Raw genomic sequence first — 11,759 nt, 5'->3', positions numbered from 1 at the left:
CCCAACTGGCCTAATGCATCATGATGATGCAACATTTACCCTTGGCCAAATGCCAAACATAATGCGCCATTTGGCGCGACATTGGCCTTAAGCCAATCTACCGCGTACCACGCAACAGAAGCTTTAAATGAAGCTTCATCTGAGTCCATGGCGCATCTTTTATGCTAAAAACACAAGGTGTTACACTCTTCACCCCTTTAAATAATTTCGTCCCCGAAATTCAAAACCAAAAACTATTGTGGACAATCTCTTCGGTTTGGATATCCTGAGAAAAAGTCCCATACCAGATGCTCAGAAATCACGGGTTTCTTCAAGTTATCGTGAAAAAAATTTAGACCTTCTGAGCAACCGTCCCATAACGCCTGCCCAGGAATCCAAAAGTGCCCACAACAATACCAAGAATCGCACCTGACCAGTGCCAAGAGGATATCTCGATCAGGCATCCTAGATGGCATCCCATACTACCACCAAGGAATCCTTAAGGTTCACAAGTTTAAAGATGTCATCGAAATGAAAATATTTAAGCACAGTATTGTGTGGAACAGTTTCCAGTTGCCCACCGTCCCTGACGGTCATCCAGGTTGCCACTCGTAAGTGGGATGCTAGCCGAGCCTGACAACGAACACCCATGGCCAACTACCAACGTGTGGGGATGATCAGTCCTATTGTATACCCACCATCCCAGACAGTCTTCCGAATATCCACTCGTAAGTGGGGTGTCACTTAGGCCAGCAAACTCACAGTACTTGAACAAGATCAACTCGATTCCCATAGTAACTGGCTAAGCAGTTACAAACTCTTTCTGCGCAAAAGTTGGCCTACTCTCCAACTTTAAGTTTCCATTAAGGAAAATAATCGCCAATGAGTCCACTCCGCACAAGTCCCTAGAGTTTTCCCGGAACTTTCTCTGATACCAACTGTGACGGACCGGAAAATTACGCCTTTGGCGCGTTTCCCCGCAGGCCGTAACTTCCCTCGGTGCGCCATGATGAAGCTACGATCCGGGCTTTAAGGCTAGGAAAATTCACGTCCATCCGCACTTGCAGGCATGCTCGTGGAGCATGATGCATCTAACTTAGCTTCCACGTCGTTCCAACTCACCCTTGTTCCGCGAAGGGTTTATTAAGAAAAACTAAAACCTTCATAAAACCGCAAAAACGGCCTTTTGAGGCACTAAACGAATGAATTTGGCTAAATTCTGGTGACCATGTGGATCTATAGATCGACATGTATTGATCTTTGGGCCGTTTCCCATCAAAATGGACTCCTCTTAAGCTAAATTACGACACTCGGGTCCTTAAATTCCAAATAATCCAGCGCGCGTGTTATAACTTGCTCTTTGTAGCTTGATAGGAAGTATGGGCATCCACTTGCTGGCATGCAACTAAGCCTCATCAAGCTTGACTACAATCATCTCTTGCATAGAGCTACCGAGCTTAAATGATATGAGGGGCAAATCTGCCGCAATCATCTCGCAATTAGATGATCTGAGTGATAAAGTGCTGGACCGGCAATGCTGCAACTTATTGCAGCTGCCTACGTACCCTTCCCTACTCTAAAGGGATCCAGCATAGGCCGTAGTTCATCCACGAAGGGACAGAAGCTTAACCAACTTGTTTGCAAGGCCGTAGCCTAGCAAAAAATGGTAATAGCCTGGTCCGTAGGCCATTCCGTCAAGATGCACAATGATTATGCATCATCGGGTCTTAAGCATGGAATAGTGATGCATAAGCATCAAATGCCATCTTCACAAGGATATGCAGTTATAAATGAGCCTTAGGCATCATTTATACTCTTCCGGATAAGCTATGAAGCTTACTTGGTACATAGTCTGCATATGCACCTTCAACCAAGTACCTCTTCCTATATATGTCTTAATGGAATTTCTACAAATATGTTTAAGGGAGAAAATTGACATGCTTACTTCACTGTTCATCGCAATAATTGTTTTACTTCGCAATGATTGTGTTCATTCGCAATGATTATGTTCATTCGCAATGATTGCGTTACATCGCAATGATTCTGTTCATTCGCAAATATTGCTTTACTTCGCAATAATTGCGTACAATGATTGTGCAACACTCGTTCGGACAGCCCTCTCAGGCCTGATGCACAATAATTGTGCGATATTGGATCTAGGCCAATAACTTTCGTAATGCGCAATTATTACGCTGCAAGCTCAAAGCCACCTACCCAACTGGCCTAATGCAACATTGACCCTTGGCCAAATGCCTAACATAAATGCGCCATTTTGGCGCGCCATTAGCCTTAAGCCAATCTACCGCGTACCACGCAACAGAAGTTTTAAATGAAGCTTCATCTCAGGCCGTGGCGCATCTTTTAGCATGCGTCATGCTAAAAACGCAGGGTGTTACACTCTTCACCCCTTTAAAGAATTTCGTCCCCGAAATTCAAAACCAAAAACTATTGTGGACAATCTCTTCGGTTTGGATTTCCTGAGCAAAATTCTCAAACCAGATGCTCAGAAATCACGGGTTTCTTCAAGTTATCGTGAACAACAATTTAGAACTTCTGAGCAACCGTCCCATACTGCTGGCCCATCCCACAACAATACCAAGAATCGCAATTGGCCAGTGCCAAGAGGAAATCTCGACTAGGTGTCCTAGATGGCATCCCATACTACCACCCAGGAATCCCTAAGGTTCACAAGTTTAAAGATGTCATCGAAATGACAATATTTTAGCACAGTACTGTGTGTAATAGTTTCCAGTTTCCCACCGTGCCTGACGGTCATCCAGGTTGCCACTCGTAAGTGGGATGCTAGCTGGGCCTGACGACGCACACCCTTGGCCAGTTGCCAACGTGTGGGGATGATCAGTCTCATTGTCTACCAACCGTCTCATACGGTCTTCCGGATATCCACTCGTAAGTGGGGTGCCACTTATTCTAGGAAAACTCACAGTACTTGAACAAGCTCAACTCGATTCCCATAGTAACTGGCTAAGCAGTTACAAACTCTTTCTACGTAAAAGTTGGCCTACTCTCCAACTTTAAGTTTCCATTAAGGAAAATACTCGCCAATGAGTCCACTGCACACAAGTCCCTAGAGTTTTTTCGGAACTTTCTCTGATACCAATTGTGACGGACCGGAAATTTACGCCTTTGGCGCGTTGCCCCGCAGGCCGGAACTTCCGTCCGTGCGCCATGATGAAGCTACGATCCGGGCCTTAAGTCTAGGTAAATGCACGTCCATCCGCCCTTGAAGGAATGCTCGTGGAGCATGATGCAGCTAACTTAGCTTCCACACCGTTCAAACTCACCCTTGTTCCGCGAAGGGTTTATTAAGAAAACTAAAAACCTTCCTAAAACGGCAAAAACGACCTTTTGAGGCCCTAAACGAATGAATTTGGCTAAATTTTGGTGACCATGTGGATCTATAGATCGACATGTCTTGATCTTTGAGTTGTTTCCCAACAAAAGGGACTCCTCTTGAGCTAAATTTCGACACTCGGGTCCCTAACTTCCAAATAATTCAGCGCGCGTGCTATAACTTGCTCTTTGTAGCTTGAAGGAAGTATGAGCATCCACTTGCTGGCATGCAACTAAGCCTCATCAAGCTTGACCACAATCATCTCTTTCGTAGTGCTACCGAGCTTAGATGATATGAGGGGTCAATCTGCCGCAGTCATCTCGCAATTAGATGATATGAGCGACAAAGTGCTGGACCGGCAATGCTGCAACTCATTGCGGATACCTACGTACCCTTACCTACTCTAAAGGTATCAAGCACAGACCGTATTTAATCCACAAAGGGACATAAGCTTAACCAACTCGTTTGCAACGCCGTAGCCTAGCAAAAATTGGTAATAGCCTGGTCCGTAGGCCATTCCGTCAAGATGCACAATGATTATGCATCATCGGGTCCGCGGCATGGCATAGTGATGCCTAAGCATCAAATGTCCTCTTCGTAAGGTTACACAGCTATAAATTAGCCTTAGGGATCATTTATACTCTTCCGGCTAAGCTATGAAGCTTACTTGGTACATAGTCCGCATATGCACCTTCAACCAAGTAACCCTCCCTATATATGTTTTAATGGAATTTCTACAAGTATGTTTAGGGGAGAAAATTGACATGCTTGCTTCACTGTTCATCGCAATGATTGCGTTACTTGCAATGATTGTGCTCATTCGCAATGATTGTGTTACTTCACAATGATTGCGTTCATTCGCAATGATTATGTTCATTCGCAAAGATTGATTTAATTCGCAATGATTGCATAAAATGATTGCGCAACACTCGTTCGGCCAGCCCTCTCTGGCCTGATGCACAATGATTGTGTAATATTGGCTCTGGGCCAATAACTTTCGTAATGCGCAATTATTACGCTGCAAGCTCAAGGCCACCTACCTAACTGGACTAATGCATCATGATGATGCAACATTGACCCTTGGCCAAATGCCAAACATAATGCGCCATTTTGGCGTGACATTGGCCTTAAGTCAATCTACCGCATACCACTTAAAGGAATCTTTAAATGAAGCTTCATCTCAAGCCATGGCGCTACCAATAGCATGCGCCATGCTAAAAACACAGGGTGTTACACTCTTCATCCCTTTAAATATTTTCGTCCCCGAAATTCAAAACCAAAAACTATTGTGTACAATCTCTTCGGTTTGGATTTCCTTAGCAAAAGCCTCATTCTAGATGCTCAGAAATCACTGGTTTCTTCAAGTTATCGTGAACAACAATTTAGACCTTCTGATCAACTGTCCCATACCTCCTTCCCAGGAATCCAAAAGTTCCAACAACAATACAAAGAATCGCAATTGGCCAGTGCCAAGAGGATTTCTCGACCAGGTATCTTAGATAGCATCTCATACTACCATCCAGGAATCCCTGAGGTACACAAGTTTAAAGATGTCATCGAAATGACAATATTTTAGCACAGTACTAAGTGGAACAGTTTCCAGTTTCACACCGTCCTTGAAGGTCATCCAAGTTGCCACTCGTAAGTGGGATGATAGTCGGGCCTGACAACGCACACTCTTGGCCAGTTGCCAACGTGTGGGGATGATCAGTCCCATTGTCTACCCACCGTCCCAGACAGTCTTCCGGATATCCACTCGTAAGTGGGGTGCCACTTAGGCCAGGAAAACTCATAGTACTTGAACAAGCTAAACTCGATTCCCATAGTAACTGGCTAAGCAGTTACAAACTCTTTCTGCGCAAAAGTTGGCCTACTCTCCAACTTTAAGGTTCCATTAAGGAAAATACTCACCAATGAATCCAATCCGCACAAGTCCCTAGAGTTTTCCCGGAACTTGCTCTGATACCAACTGTGACGGACCGGAAATTACGTCTTTGGCGCGTTGCCCCGCAGACCGTAACTTCCCTCGGTGCGCCATGATGAAGCTACTATCCGGGCCTTAAAGCTAGGAAAATGCACGTCCATCCGCCCTTGCAGGCATGCTCGTGGAGCATGATGCATCTAACTTAGCTTCCACACCGTTCCAACTCACCCTTGTTCCGCGAAGGGTTTATTAAGAAAACCAAAGACCTTCCTAAAACGGCAAAAACGACATTTTGAGGCCCTAAACGAATGAATTTGGCTTAATTCTAGTGACCATGTGGATCTATAGATCGTCATGTCTTGATCTTTGGGCCGTTTCCCATCAAAATGGACTCCTCTTGAGCTAAATTACGACACTCAGGTCCTTAACTTCCAAATAATTCAGTGCGTGTGCTATAACTTGCTATTTGTAGCTTGATAGGAAGTATGAGAATCCACTTGCTGGCATGCAACTAAGCCTCATCAAGATTGAACACAATCATCTCTTGCATCGAGCTACCGAGCTTAGATGATATGAGAGGCCAATCTGCCGTAATCATCTAGAAATTAGATGAAATGAGCGACAAAGTGGTGGACCGGCAATGCTGCAACTCATTGCGGCCGCTTACGTACCCTTCCCTACTCTAAAAGGATCAAGCACAGACCGTAGTTCATCCACGAAGGGACATAAGCTTAACCAACTCGTTTGCAAGGCCGTAGCCTAGGAAAAAATTGTAATATCCTGGTCCGTAGGTCATTCCGTCAAGATGCATAATGATTATGCATCATCGGGTCTTCGGCATGGCATAGTGATGCCTAAGCATAAAATGCGCTCTTATCAAGGCTACGCATCTATAAATGATCCTTAGGCATAATTTATATTCTTTCGGCTAAGCTATGAAGCTTACTTGGTACATAGTCTGCATATGCACCTTCAACCAAGTACCCTTCCCTATATATGTCTTAATGGAATTTCTACAAGTATGTTTAGGGGAGAAAATTGACATGCTTGCTTCACTGTTCATCGCAATTATTGCGTTACTTCGTAATGATTGTGTTCATTCGCAAAGATTGCTTTACTTCGCAATGATTGCGTACAATGATTGTGCAACACTCGTTCGGCCAGCCCTCTCTGGCATGATGCACAATGATTGTGCGATATTGGTTCTAGGCCAATAACTTTCGTAATGCGCAATTATTACGCTGCAAGCTCAAGGCCACCTACCCAACTGGCCTAAGGCATCATGATGATGCAACATTGACCCTTGGCCAAATTCCAAACATAATGCGCCATTTTGGCGCGACATTGTCCTTTAGCCAATCTACCGCGTACCACGCAACAGAAGCTTTAAATGAAGCTTCATCTCAGGCCATGGCGCATATTTTAGCATGATACATGCTAAGAACACAGGGTGTTACACATAGTGGAACCTGAAACAGAGTTTCCAAAGAACGGGTCAATATTTTCTTCCAGATAGTTGGATTTTCTTCTGAAAGAATATCGAGATTGATGTATGTATTGCTACAATTATCAAAATCAATATTTTCACCGATAAGTGCAACACTTGTCTTCATTAGACTCATAGCTGTCAGATATTTCAACAAGAGTTGCAGCAAGACCTTTGTTCCCAGTGTATTTTCTACGATTTGGGCACTCGTTTGCAAAATGACCAAATCCTTTACACTTAAAGCAATGTGGCATATCCTCGTCATCAGTTTCATCTGTTTCTCTGTTTCTAGAAGGAATACGATTATGAGGTTTAGCTGATGACTTTGGAGAACCGTTTACTTCTCTTCAACAGAAGGTCTCTAAACTGTCTTGTGATCATTGAGACCGATTTTTCAAGATCTTCATCTGATGTATCTGTCTCAGAGTGATCGTCTTCAGAGATATACACTTTTTTACTTTTATCAAGTAATTTAGTGTCATTTAGTGCTTTGAACGCAACATCCTTAGATTTGGATGAATGCTCATGATCAAAGATCTTAAGCTTCCCGACCAGTGTATTTCTGGAGAGATTATCTAGGTTATTTCCCTCAACGATGGCATGCTTCTTAGAATCGTATCTAGATGGCAGCGATCTGAGAATTTTCATCACAATGTCCTTTTCAGGAATAGTCTTACCCAATGCAAAAGATGCATTAACAATTTAAGACAATTTATGATTAAACTCATCAAATGTTTCTTCATCTTCCATATGAAGGTTTTCCCAATCGTAATTAAGGTTTTGAAGCCTAGCTTCCTTTTCACTGGTATTTCCTTCAAATACGGTTTCTAAGATATCCCAAGCTTATTTAGACTTAGTGCAATTTGACACATGGTGCTGAATATTTGGGGTAATGGCATTCAAACCGTCATAGTTTTTCTATGAAACATTTATCTCGGCAGGGGTGTATTCACCAATGTCCTTGGGAACGTTTACATCTCCAACTACCACAACGGGAGCATTATAGCCATTAACTATTGATATCCATGATTGAAAATCACGTGCTTGAAGAAAAGATCGCATAGAAATTTTCCACAATTAGTAATTAGAGCCATCGAAGACTGGTGGTATGTTTATTGAGATAACACCTCTGTCCATAGAGTCAGATCGCTACAAACACAGACTTGTAAGGTCTTAAACGTGTTTGCCTGCTCTGATACCAATTGAAAAAGCGGGGGTCTAACAACTACACCCAATATTTCGCTTAGTAATCTGTATGGACAAACTCCAATATACTTTCTAGAGAATCAACTAGAAAGTCAGACTCGATCTAGATAAAAGTATATCAAGGAGTTAATATCTCAATCTCTCGATTTGATCTATACTCAAGCAAATAGAAATTTGCGAGTCTTTATCAAAGAGAGATAATTTGGATGGTACCAAAGACCAATATCCAAGTATTAATCAATTAAATCAACAACCAAAGGTTGGATATTCTAATTGATTGAACCTAACGCACAACCTGTGATATTTCAATTATAAAAATAAAAAATATAATGTGGAAATAGAAATAACACAAACACCAAAATTTTGTTAACGAGGAAACCGAAAATGCAGAAAAACCCCGAGACCTAGTCCAGATTGAACACACACATTATATTAAGCCGCTACAGACACTAGCCTACTTCAAACTAACTTCGGTCTGGACTGTAGTTGAACCCCAATGAATCTCACACTGATCCAAGGTACAGTTATGCTCCTAAGTCTCTGGTCCCATCAGTATGCTATGCACTAGATTCCCTTAGATGATCTCACCCACAACTAAGAGTTGCTACGACCCAAAGTCGAAGACTTTAATAAAAAAAATTGTATCACACAGAAAAGTTTACAGTAATAGATAAATCTGTCTCCCACATAAATACCTACGAGTTTTGTTCCGTCTTTTGATAAATCAAGGTGAACAGGAACCAATTGATAAACCAGACTTATATTCCCGAAGAACAACCTAGTATTATCAATCACCTCACAACAATCTTAATCGACGCGGCGAAATAAGATGTTGTGGAATCAAAAACGATGAGACGAAGATGTTTGTGATTACTTTTATATCTTGCCTATCGGAGATATTAATCTCAAGCCAATCCTTGTGATTGTACTCGTACGATAGAATATGCAAGATCAGATCACACAACTACGAGAAAGTAGTATCGGTCTGGCTTCACAATCCCAATGAAATCTTTAAGTCGTTAACCTGGTTTAGAAGAAGAAACCAAAGTTTAAAGGAGAATCGACTCTAGCTATGCAACTAGTATCACACATAAGGTGTGGGGATTAGGTTTCCTAGTTGCTAGAGTTCTCCTTTATATATCCTTTCAAATCAGGGTTTGCAATCAATGTTAGCTTGGTAACAAAGCATTCAAAATTCACCGTTAAATGAAAACCTGATTTAGATTCAAGATAATATCTTTCAACCGTTAGATCGAAAAACCTAGCTTGTTACTCACAAATGAAATGTACGATTTTAGGTTTGTGTAACCATACCCAAACATGTACATTTTTTGGTTCAATAGTAGTTAACCAAATGGTTAGCCATATGAGCACTTTCATATCAACCAGTCTCTTCTTCACCATAACTAGTTCAAATGACTCAAATAAACTAGTTAAAGAGTTTTTCAATTGTAATGAAATCTTATGTAATTACACAAGACACAATTGAATCAAAAACGATTTGATTCACTCGAATCGGTTTATGAACTTTATAGCCACGGTTTGCAAACTTGCATTCCTTAGTTTATATAAACATGAGTTCACAAACAATCGTCTTTAGATATAACCTAACTCAAGTTCGTGGACTGGGTTCGCGGACTTAAGTTCCCAGAAGGAGTTCTCAAACTCCAGCAGATATTCTCGGGTCGAGAACTTCCGCCAGTTCGCGGACTGGGTTCGTGGATTGAGTTCGCAGACTGAGTTCACAGCTCTTGTTCCGGTTCTCTTGGTCAACAAAGTTCGCAATCTTCGGTTCAAGGAATAAAGGCTTATACATATATGTGTTTCCACAACAATGCTTATATCCACCACATGTTATATAATTTAAACTCTCATTTAAATCATTGAAACATTCTTCTATAATGTTATAATAGTCGTTAGATATAAGGAATCGACTATCGTCATCAAAGCCATTTTCAAAGTGATTGAAACATAACACGATTTTTGTCACTAGGTAAATATAAGTTTGGCCAAAGCGAAAGCTTACCAACACATATTTCGAGAAATAGATAGGCGAGATAAACTCGGCTCGAAATAGCAAATGTGTATAATCGAAGTAGCACAATGAATTTTGTCTCAAGATAGGAGATAGAGTAGATAGACTTTTGAGTGATAGATAAGTTCAAGTCTCCACATACCTTTTAGTCGATGAAAATCCACCGGTTCCTTGAGTATTCCTTCGTCTTGTATGATGATCGCCATGGAGTTCTTGAGCTCAACTACACTTTTTATCCTAGTACGAGACCTTAGCTATAGTAGACTAGAAATTAAGACTTATGGTTTTGATCACTAACATTGACAAACATGCTTGAGATAGCAACGCATGCGAGGTCGACCGAGCAATGCTCTAACATTATTCATGATCCTTTGATAAATCCTACCCCAAAAGGCTAGAACTTAGTCTTGTTAAATCAATAAATCACACAAATCATAAGAGATCACCATAATATGAGACTTGGAAATTATGGTTAGTGAAAACCGAAATAACATCTCATAATCCGAAAGCAAAGCATAAAGATATTCATTCACACATGCTATGCAATCGAAACAACCATCAAAAATAATGATACAAAGGATTTAAATAAAAGTATAATCATTCATATTATTGATAGTTTTTTAATAGACTTTACACAAATATCGAAACAAATCAACAATTGATTAGTTTATTCTTATAAGAACTGAATCTTATATATCTTTGTAAGAAACTTAGTCCTTCATATCTTCATTACTTAATGAAGGTGGATTATTCCCAATCTTGAGCTTGTGAATTTCCTGAAGAAGATAGCCTTGTTGCTTGACAAGAATCTCTTGCAATTGAGATATTTTGGTGAAAGACTCTGCAAGAGCATGAAACTCTATTTTAGATTGAACATAATACACTGATATTTGTTCAGTATATTTTCTCCTCCTTTTTGCTAAGCCAATCCCTCTTTTTTATAGTTTCTTCAGTTTCATAGCATCAAGTGATGGTGAATACTTATTCAAAAAGTATCTTTCAAATCAAGCATCTTCGCAACAGAACACATCGGATCCTGATTTATAGTTCGGACAAGGAATGACCAAAGAACCAGTTAAATCCTTTATAGATCCCGAAAAAGATATTTCGAAGATATCACACTTCCGAAAATACAATATTCATCAAATAAGAATATATTTCAAGATATATTTTCAATTACTATATTTTATTCTCATAATCTACACAATATGTGCCTTGTTTTTGCTTCCTCACACACAATTGGCACACTAATGCGAGGATGCAACCTGTTAGAGCATCACTCAGTCGAACTCACAGGTGTTTCTATCTCAAGCTTCTTGTCAAATTTAGTTTTCAAAACTATATCTTGATTTCTAGTCTACATTTCGTCAAGTCTCGGATTAGGATAAAAGTGTGTTATTTGAGATTTGGATATTACTGTGTTCTACCGTTTGAAGGCAAAGATCAACAGGAGCTCTGGAGAAATTCTTAAACCAAGGTAAATGAAGACTGAACCGCCTATTTCTCAAGTTTTCACCTTTCTATCTATGACTAAGTTAGACAGTACATGCATAACAAAAATTTTGAGTCAAGTTTATCTTGCATATCGTTCTCGAAATATGCTAAGCTCAAGAACATTTGTCCATACTTGATGAATTTGGTTAAGAACAATTTAATGTTTATGACCTAATTATTATTCAAGATTTAATCATTTAAAAATAGCATGGAACAGTGATATGTGTCATTGATGTTATCCTGGAATGTTTCATATCGATTATTAGAGAGATATAAAACTATT

The sequence above is a fragment of the Papaver somniferum genome, chromosome 3, assembly GCF_003573695.1.
Source record: "Papaver somniferum cultivar HN1 chromosome 3, ASM357369v1, whole genome shotgun sequence".
Taxonomy (NCBI): Eukaryota; Viridiplantae; Streptophyta; class Magnoliopsida; order Ranunculales; family Papaveraceae; genus Papaver; species Papaver somniferum.
This window is presented reverse-complemented; position numbering follows the sequence as displayed.